The sequence below is a fragment of the Lepisma saccharinum genome, chromosome 24 (genome assembly GCF_977018435.1).
Source record: "Lepisma saccharinum chromosome 24, izLepSacc3.1, whole genome shotgun sequence".
NCBI lineage: Eukaryota > Metazoa > Arthropoda > Insecta > Zygentoma > Lepismatidae > Lepisma > Lepisma saccharinum.
The window spans coordinates 49,393,353-49,404,149 of NC_139252.1; positions in this window are offsets into that span (position 1 = coordinate 49,393,353).

Below are 10,797 nucleotides of genomic sequence, written 5' to 3' on the forward strand. Positions count from 1 at the left end.
ACGAGTTTATCTTCTGAACGGCCATTCGAGACCGTATTGGTGGCCGATCCTGGTTCACGATACTGACGCTTCGACTGCAGGCAGTTGTTTTTGAATATAAACAAAGCGGAAAGTGATATCGAGGGCGTGCAAACGCTAGAGATGTTGGATGTACAATGCTGATAATTCGAGAGTTGTGTAAAGTAAACTAAAAACTGCCAAAATAATAATAATAATTTGTGGTTCTGTGGTGCAAAGTCGAAATTTTTCTAAATACTGTACTTTCTATCCCAGAACACAAAACATGTGCAAGTGCAAGGTAAATTAGAACAGAGCAATGTTACGATATTGCTACATGGTGTTGCTACACGACATGACAATATAAATATATAAGAATTAAGAAATGAAAAATTCAAATACTTACCACACTACAGTAATAATAATAATAAAATATCTTTATTGAGCGGGCGAGTTTCAGCGTACGCTGTTCTCTCGCGAATGCATTTCGTAAGGCATTGAAGTCCCGTAGAAGAAGGTTCCATGCTTTCTCCTTATTCTTTTGTCTTATACCGTCAGTTCTTTTTTAAGATTATTATTTCTTTACACCCTACTACATCCTTGTACTCGTCGACAAGGTTGATCAGTACATTTCTCAAATTCAGATAAGTTTGCAGCCCGAATTACTTTCTTCTCCTACACGTTGATACTTTAACACATCACACTATTCGGTGGGGTTCTTGATTGTCATTTGTTTTAGCCAACCAATCAGGTATAGCCTTACAAATTAATCTCGGATCATTTGAACGGAATCTCTTGAACGTCGTTTTTCGTTGGTGCAATGCAAATCTTTAAACCAAGTTCATTTAGAGTGGATCAAAATTGATCCCGCTCATCTGAACTTCGAAATAATCGGAGTTGGTGCACTCGGCCATAGGACGGTTTACCATAAGAGAAAAATGTCCGGCAAGGACGTATTTCGTGGGGTCCAGGTGGTCCGGACACCCCTCTAAAAACTGACAATGTAAAAAAATTAAACAATGAAATAATATAAAAAACTAAAATTAAATAATGAAAATGTACTTGCTTAATAGAGGGTTATTTATTTCCGCCACGATTATTGGAAGGCAAGGATTATATTGAGATCATACGACTTTGAATGAATCAAAAAAGATTTATGCAAAATTTATCACTACTTATAATAACATGCATAAAATATTACCAGGAACTTCACTTTTCATCAACAGGAGCAAACATCTTTCTATCGTCTTTTTACCTATTCATGTAATAAAAATATAACATTAATTAATTTAACATTTTAATTAATAAAATATAATTATAATTATTTTAATTTAAACATTAACATTATTATTATTATTATTATTATTATTAGATACGTCTCAACTCTGGGCATCCCTCTGCGACGTTATCCATTGATTTAAAGATAACCCAAAATGGGAAAATGAGATATTTGAAAAGTGATAGTAAATACAACCACAAACCAATTAATTAGTCTGTGATACAACCATGATACAACTAACCATTTCACATAACTTGGCTTAAAAGTAGACGATCACGAACATTCGGAAAATTCCAAATGATTGTATTTAAAAGTATCCATGTTTACTTCACTAAAGATGTTTGAATTCTTGAAATTAGTAGTTTTTATTCCAAAAACGCACAAAACATCACTTGACGTTGAAATAATGCTTAGAATTCGAGATCTTTACAACGTCGGCAAACTTCGAACGTTTCCTTGAATAACGTAGTGTGGAAAACGGCACTGTTTTGGGCTCTCTGGCTGGTTCCACTCGAATATGATACCGCTAAAGGCGCTGGTGTTGGTCTCGGTGCATGGTATTCGACTGCTTATAATGGAAGTAAATGGAGTTTTCCCTGGAACGTCAGACTCTTTTACATGAAGCATTTCTATGAATGTGATAATTGATATGATATTTAGTACAGTGGTCGCGAAGATATTAACGAACATTCTACCTATACAGTCGACCACGTCCTGTTATCGTTATACTTTCATTAATAATACGGGAGAAAAAAATACGCGTGGAATGCTCTTGGTAACTAAATTTTTGTGTATGAATTAGGTTCATAATTATTATCATCAACATCATTTCTTTTAAAGATATACCCACTAAAGCATTTATATTTTTTTATATTTACTGTCTCTTTTCTTCCGCTTTAAACTAATCGCGGCAATGATGATAATGAAATGATGATTGCATGAAACGACAAGGGGAAACCTACGAAATGTCCTTAATGCTATCTACATGAGTGTAAGGAAACTTTCAGACCAATGGGACAAGCGATGTTTACACTGATGTGACTAGTAACACAGACACTTCCAGACTGTAAAATACAGTGACGTGCGGTGACGTCGACACTTGGGGTAGCAATCAGTAGCATGCTCAAGGGGGGTTGGTGTGGCTCATACCCCTCCCCCTTTAGAGTCCAGTATTCCTAAAAATAGTACGTCAATAACAGGAAAAGATTGCAAAATGATGAATGAGTACTAAAAAAAAGTACACGTAACCCCCCCATTTGAAAATAAAAAAAATTGATTTTACTACTAAGTCAGAGATCCTGGGTTCGAATCTCGGCTTGGTCATGGGTACTATTTGTAGTGTTGCCCACGGGACGAGACGGGACCGGCTTTTAAAAATTCGAGACGAGACGAGATTGATCATGTGTCCCGAGACAAGCGAATATTTTCGAGACGAGACAGCATTTCACAGCATTTCCACGAGACGAGACAGGCCAAAGTCTCGTCTCGTGGGCAACACTAACTATTTGAGTGTGTCCCTTCATCAATTATATTGTATCATCTTCGCGATTAGCCAAAAGTGTCGGAAAAGCGAAGTAAAATAAACCAAATCAAGCAACCAATCAATGATTTGACTTGATTTTTGTTACTTAGCGTCGCTTTTTTCTCACATTTGGTTAATTGCGAAGATGATACGATAAATTAATGAAGGGACAAACACAAAGAACACCCATGCCCAGGTCGGAGTTCGAACCCGGAACTCCTGGTGTCCTAGCGTGCTGTGATAACCACTCCCACCACGGTTGGTTGATTTGGTGATTTAAGTCCACTTTATGCACATAAACAAAAGAGGTAACAAAACACACTTTTTTGTAGTTTCTTCAATAATATTCATTTGGCTTCTTGAGTTCTGAGATACATTTTTCATTTCAAATTATATCATTATTCACTGCAGAGTACAACACAGGAACAAGAATGCACGCTCATCACGGGTTCGAATCCCGGCCTGGATTGTTCGAGGTTCCTTCATTAATTTCATCACATCATCCTCATTTTCACGATAACCAAATGTGGCAGAAAAGCGACGTAAAATAAACCAAACCAACAACAATGTGAATGTGCGTTCAAATAAATACATCCGTTGGGAGGCCAAGATATTAGTATATTAAAAAAACACTACTAAAACGAGAGCAAGAGAGAGCCTGAGCAAATATTTGTAATTTAATCATTATATATTCCATATTTGAAAAACAAGAAAAAAACAAAAAAAATGAAGAAACCATAACATTATTGTCTGCACATAGCACGTTCCCATTTCATAAATAATAAAACTACATCCCATATTATACATACATATTGTACAACGTGTAAAAGGTTGTGTAAATACAGAGAACATAAGTACTGCAGAAAATTTTCTCTCGAGTTCTTAGAGGATTTACAAAGGAATCGAATGGAAACCAATCCCCTATCTGTCCTATAGGAGATAGACTGAGGGACCTGAAAGCACGAGCTTTCAACCATTGCAGCGGGGGCGAGGGGGCAAGGCAGAAATCTTCCCTTTCCCTTCGCAAACCCGTTTCTACCTGGAACTGCTAAGGCGGAAGAAGAGCGAGCTAGGCCAGTTTTGTCCGCGGATCACACCGAGGGACGAGAAGGGCGTGAAAAAGAAAGTGTTGCATGAACTGTGGCTTTAACAAGACAATAAATATTGTGATTTGAAAATAATTAGAGATGTGAGATTGATTGATCTATCTCTGCTAGACTAGCTACTCCTCAGTGCACGTCACTGGTAAAATAGCATTCATTGCGCATGAGGGTCGAAACAGCAAACGACACGTTCACATGTTGGGGAGTTCCCAACTAAGTGACAAGCCACAGCCTTGAAGCGGCACTTCAGTCTATTAGCAAGCGTTTGCTGCTAATTGTGTGAACAACAGATCTAGGCGACACGATAAGCCACACGTGTTGCTCAAACTGGGCCATTTCCTCAATAGCTTGCAACCTGTTGCCGTGGTTTGTTGTTCGTGTATGCGCGATGCAATGAGTGTCTTGCTTTAGGGATATTGCGCACCAAAGCGGCACGCGACACTTATCGCTTGAGGATTTCACCAACCGAACGCTGGCCTGTGCTGCCCGTCATGCCTTTACAATGTGAAATGTTGCTCTTGATTGGCTCGTTTCCAAGCGACATGTGTCGCGTCTCGCTTCGGTATGAAAGTTGCCTTGGACCGAAGGACCCGTGTCGCTTTGGTGTGAAATCCTCGTATCGTTTGTCGCGTGTCGCTTTGGTCTAAAATCTCCTTGAGGAAACAGTGCAGTCATAGCTTGTGTCCCTACGGTTTGAAAGGCTGCATTAATTACCGACTGCTCGCTTTCAAGCGACACTTGTGGTTTGTCGCCTCGGTATGAAATATCTGTCAGGATACTATTTATATTCTAATAACATAGAAAAATAAACTCTAATACACAATCCAACACCTGACGTCCGGAATCACATTGCGATGTTTCTTCTTGTGTTATGCACGCATGCTATATTTATTTATTCATTTTATTTTACTTTTCTTTCCAAATTAATGCCATTTCGTGACTGCAAATCACTCCACAAATATAACTGTTTCCATCAATTCACGTACCGCCTTTCAAGACAAACAAATCTACATAATATATTCCAAAAACTAACAAAGCCGCATTACTTTCATAAGAAAATTAGCACCCATACTGATCGCACTGCCATCTATGTTCTCATCCGTCGAAGGAATGCAAGAAGTGACAAATGAGCCCTGTATCCCTTCGACTGGACACTGCCCATCGTCGCTGAACTAATTTAGGGAACATGTGGCAGAAACTGGAGGATCCAGAGAATGACCAGGAGATGCTATTCCCACGGTTTGGTAAAAACAACGCCGGACAATCTCATTGGGCCAGGGGGACACGTGATCCACCAAAACCTACAGTTTTGGGATATAGTTTGGAAGAAAGGACAGTGTGTGACGAGACTGGAAATAGAGAGTACCCGCCAACAGTGTGCGACTAGGCTCGAAAAGGAACATTATCCTCCAGAGTGTGTGACGAGACTGGAAATACAGAGTACCCGCCAACAGTGTGCGGCTAGGCTCGAAAAGGAACATTATCCTCCAAAGTGTGTGACGAGACTTGAAATACAGAGTACCCGCCAAGAAGTGTGTTAAGACTCGTGTGATAAGAGTTCGAACCCGGGACAGTATTGTGTTATAAGTGTACAATCGTGTGTGGCGATAAGTGCCAATCATGTGTAACAAGTGTATCCTTTTTCTTGTGTAAGTATGTTAGCAGTGGCGTGCCCAGGGGGGGGTTGGTGGGGGTTTAAACCCCCCCATTGGTTTCGTCATTTAAAAAAATTCAAAGCAGAAATACATTTTATTTCATAAATCGCCAATATTGTAAAATGTTTACATTTGGCAATGAGAAATGTATTTGCTTCTTCAATTACTTTTGATAATATTGGAGTTGAGTTACAGCAATGCACAAGCATTCATTCATTCCTTAGTCACTGAAAAGGAAGTAGAATTTCCTTCTCAGTATGGTCAAGAAAAGAGCCGCAACCCTTGGAATGCGAACTGAAGGAATCCCTCCTCCCCTTTCTTTCACCCACGATGACCCTCTTAGGAGAATGACCCTCCCTTTCCTGTTACGACAGTGCTGCTAACTTCCCTTTTCTTTCTTTCCCCTTCTTATACCATTTATGCCAGCAGAGCAAAGTTCTGTGAGATTTGAATCACTACAATTAGTAGGCAAAGTAAGTCAAAATCTTATTTCGCACCTGGATGCATATTTATTTCAAAATATCAATAATTATAATAATAATAATAATTGTTTCAGGCAGTAGCGAGGCATGGTTTTATGAAGGAGGCAAGCGATGTTTTGTACAATAGCATGCCGGGAGGGAGGGGGGGATGCGTTATATAGCGCAACTGGCCCAGTCAGTTTCATAAACAAAATAAAAGCAATTAATATGCCAAAATATTATACGTTTTACTCTTGTGCTCTTTACAAATTAGATATTTTTTTCTCAACCAATTTCCAGCCTTCAGTTTATTGAATTTTCTTGTAACATGTGTGAAAGATCTCACTTGAATTTGTGCGTAAATAATTTAGCAGTTGCCAACACTACTGACACTACTGGTTGCTGTCAACACTGGTGACGTAATTTGAGCTGGACCAAGTTGGATGCATGTTTCAGACATTCGACCGCCCGGTATCTTTGTCCCAAGTCCTGGTGTTCTCTGGGGTTGTAGCGAGTTGCAGTCTGCAAGGTAGCAAGTTGAAGTGGTTGTGTTGTGTGTTACGTTTCTGCGTGTGTAATAGATTTTTGACGTGGAACTAAAGATGGATAGAGAAAAGAGGAGAAATACGTATTAGATTATTTCCAAAAGAAACAAAAAATGGAAGTTGAAGCTTCACCTTCCACAAATAGAACGTCAGAAAAGGTCGATTTAAGTTCAGAGGAATTCCATCCGAATTGCGAGAGTGAAACGTGCGAACTTTCAGACTCTTGATATTCAACAAGAAGGCATAACAGAAGATATTGCAAACCTTGTTGCAACATTATGTCAAGGAACTGTCGAGGTAAGTGACGTTCATTATTTGATAGCAGATATATCCATAGACGGATTTAGAATTGTTTTTCTGGGAGGGCACAGCATGTGCTGTAAGCATACAATCGTGTGTGTGCAGGGGAGGGGGGTGCCCGCGTGTGTATGTCTGGAAGACGTGTGTAGGATGTCACCCTATATCACCAATAAACTTTCGCAGGGCGAGAGAACATGAAGATGAACAAGTTCCCTCAATGATTTCAGGGGCCTCACCGATGGTGGTGTAATCAAAGAGGTCCTGGGTTTGATCCCCTGTGAAGGTGCATTGCACAGTGGTACGTATCCCGATTTAAACTTTAAGTCCAGTCCCGATTAACGTATCTGAATATAAAATGGACTTTACAATCATTTACTTTTTGTTTTGTTCACGAACCCTCCAAAAACGATATTACCTATCTTATAGATCCACCAAGGCATTTGAAACCCTGGCGTCGGAGCAGTGACACTAGTGTCGCTAGTTAAAGCCACGGGGAAGCCTGTGGTTCACGTATTTTCCGAGGTCCCAGAAAGCTTGGTGCTACTATACAGTGTATATGTATGCAACCACATTATAAAATCAGTTTTATTATTTTGTAGGAAAGGGATAAAATTTGTATTACGACACGGGATAGACTAGATAGGCATCCTATTAACTGTAAATATTCCTTACAAATCTTCTGAATATTTCTCTTATACAAACGCAACAAATACAATAAGTAATATACGGGTGCAGTAATAAATTCATTTTCTGAAAGCATCTTTTCTGGCATCAGTGGTCGAAGTAGGTGATGCTGCCTCCAGTTAAGAAAGTTTCACAAATCATACCCCCAATTAGAATAATTTTCATATTGGGCATCCTCCACCTACTGTATTGTCTCCATGTTGATCCATACAAGGATGTACCCCATCGTATTTCCAAAATCGATCAAATATCCCCTCCCTTTTCGGCTACGAATTTCTATTTCGAGCACTGTCTGGCAAGATTTTGTCGGGCTCAGTGACAGATCCTGTGGTGCGGTACTGGGCTTCGGAGGGGAAGGGGGGAGTGGCCCCTTCAACAGTTGGTTTCGCAGTTCCATAACGTTAACATTATACACAATTCCTCTTCATAGACCTAATATGAAAATGAATATGACACATTAATGACACTGTAGTAGAAAATGTTAATTACTGAAGGGGTTCGTATTTGTTTATCGACTGTCAAACAAATGTTTTGACCAATAATATAATAATACAATGCCAAAAATGTACACAATATTTAGCAAATCCATCTCCACAACAAGTACAATGTTGATTGAATTGATGTTTTAAATCCACTTTATGCACAGTAAGGCTAATAGGGACTGGGCCTAAAGTTTAAAGTGAGATCCGAACCACTATTAGCCTCCACCGGGTGGGTATTGAACCTGGAACACCTTGATTACAAGGCGACGACGCTAACACTGAAATGAAACTGTGGTATCGTCATCTTGCAGCAATGCAAACACGTCCAGTAAATGCTCTTGAAGCAATTGATATATGCAGTGAAGTAATATTTCCCTGGGTAAACACACGTTTGCGCATATTATGTACAATCCCGGTAACAACAACATCAAATGATAAATCATTCTCAACTTTGAGACGTTGAAGACCTATCTTCGAAATACCATTTGCGAAGAAAGATTAAATGGGTTAGCTGCTCTGAACATTCACCGGGATATAAAAGTTACTTGTGATGACATATTGTCAGAACTCGCACAGATACCTCGATGCCTAAATTTCAGAATTTAAATTGTTGAACTGTGGTACCTTATTTATTACTGTCTTTAAGACATCAAGTAGTCTTAATCTCTTTAATGTTGTTACAATGTTGAGTGTACATATTTTTTGTTTAAAAATTATATTTGAGCAATTAAATATAAAATATTAATAATTTGGAAATATTCAAGCAGGTGCTTTTATATGATGCAATAAAAACATGAAGCATCCATAGCAAATACATTGATTGCGTTCATTGGGGTAAAATCCAAGTATATTAATTATCTAATTTATTACAAGAAATTTGACCTGTGAACTGGAAAATGTATTGGATTCATAACCCCCCCCTTACGAAAATCCTGGGCACGCGCCTGTATGTTAGGTTTATGTCTTTATTAATTAAACATGTTAAAATCTATGTTTGTTTCCCTTATCTGCAGGGTTTAGAAATTAATATCTGATCATTGGTAACTGCAACGGGTAAACAAGACCAGGTAACGTTAGGTCGAGCTCTTGGCTCGTAAATTCCCCTAGCTTCCCTGGCCGAATCCTGGAACGGACCGTTACTAAACCTCCAAATCTGTTGTATATGGCCATGCCCTTGAACAGGGACCTAAATTAATCAAAATTCGACCGTTGCATTCATCATGATCAGGTCTTAATTTGCCGTCTGTTCGGGAGTGTTGCATGCGCGTCATCCTCGCAGCATGTGGAGGAATAAAACAGGCGATAGATAAATAATAAATGAGAGTAGGGAGTGACCCAATATCAATTGGAATTTCTAAATTTCTAAATATTAATAATTCGCGAGATGTGGTGACTTTTTAAGTTTAACTAAAAGGAAATTTAAGTTTAAAGTGAGACGACGTGATGTGACTAAGAAGCAAGAAGTTTATTTTATTGTGTCCGCCAGGAAAGCAATGAAGTTATTTTATTGAATCCGCCACAGAGCGATGAGATTTATTTAATTGTATCCGCCAATGGGCGATGAAGTTTTTATATTGTGTCCGCCAATGAGCGATGAGGTTATTGTATTAAGTCCGCCAATGAGCGATGAAGTTGGTTTTATTAGTACCGCCAGAGTGCGAAGAATTATTATTATTGTGTCCGCCAGAGAGCGAAGAATTTTATTATTGTGTCCGCGGTTTTTATTTCTTTGTTTATTCTATGATTGAGTGAAAAAATGGCGTATTGGTTCAATAAGCAAGATTATTCGCTAGATTGAATCGAATGTTATGTGGATTTAATTGAAGGACTTGTGTAGTAAGATTAAGTAGTGTTTAGATTATTATCTATTGTGATAGAAAAGGACAAAAGTTGATTGATAATAATCAAATCTATTACAATTTAAGACGTTCAATATCCCTTTGGGTTGTATTAGAGATGTGCTTTAACTGTCTCGTTTATTTATCATAATGGATCAAAAGGGAAGCAATATTGTTGAGGACGGACATAGTGCTATATGCAATAATACTATAACCAGTGATAATATTGATATAATATCATCTGATTCAAAACATGAAGAAAATGATGTAAATGATGTCATGGACATTTCACACAAAGTAAATGGGCCGAATAAAAGAAAGAACAATACAATACAAAATGAAATGGGTAACAAAAGTTCTAGGATGGAACACACTACCAATCATGAAGAAAAAATATACCAGTATGACATAGGTGCCAACGAACCCTATTTAGTGATAATAGAAAGTAGAAACCAACAGTTAGGAAATTTGCATCCAGTTAAAGTTGGATATATGTTGATGGATAATAATGTGAAAGTAAAGTATGTAGATCAAAGTGGACGAAATAGAGTTCGAGCATTATTCAACACGTCACAAGAAGCTAATAACTTTGTGAAAAATAAAGTGTTATTAGACAAGTTAGGAGTAAATGCCAGAATTCCTAAATCTTTAGTGGAGAAGGAAGGCCTTGTGTTTGGAATACCCACAGAATTTGAAATGCAGTATTTGGAAAGCAGTATAGAAAGCCCAGTGCTAGTGACTAAGATGGAAAGAATGAAGAAGAAAATATGGCGGAATGATGGGTCATTTAAGCTTGAACCTACTCAAGTCTTATGTGTAACTTTTAAGGGGACAGTTTTACCACAATACATAGCAGTTGGAAAACAAATAGTTGAGGTAGTGCCACGTGTGAAACCAGTGTTGCAATGTAATAGATGTTTCAGATTTGCTC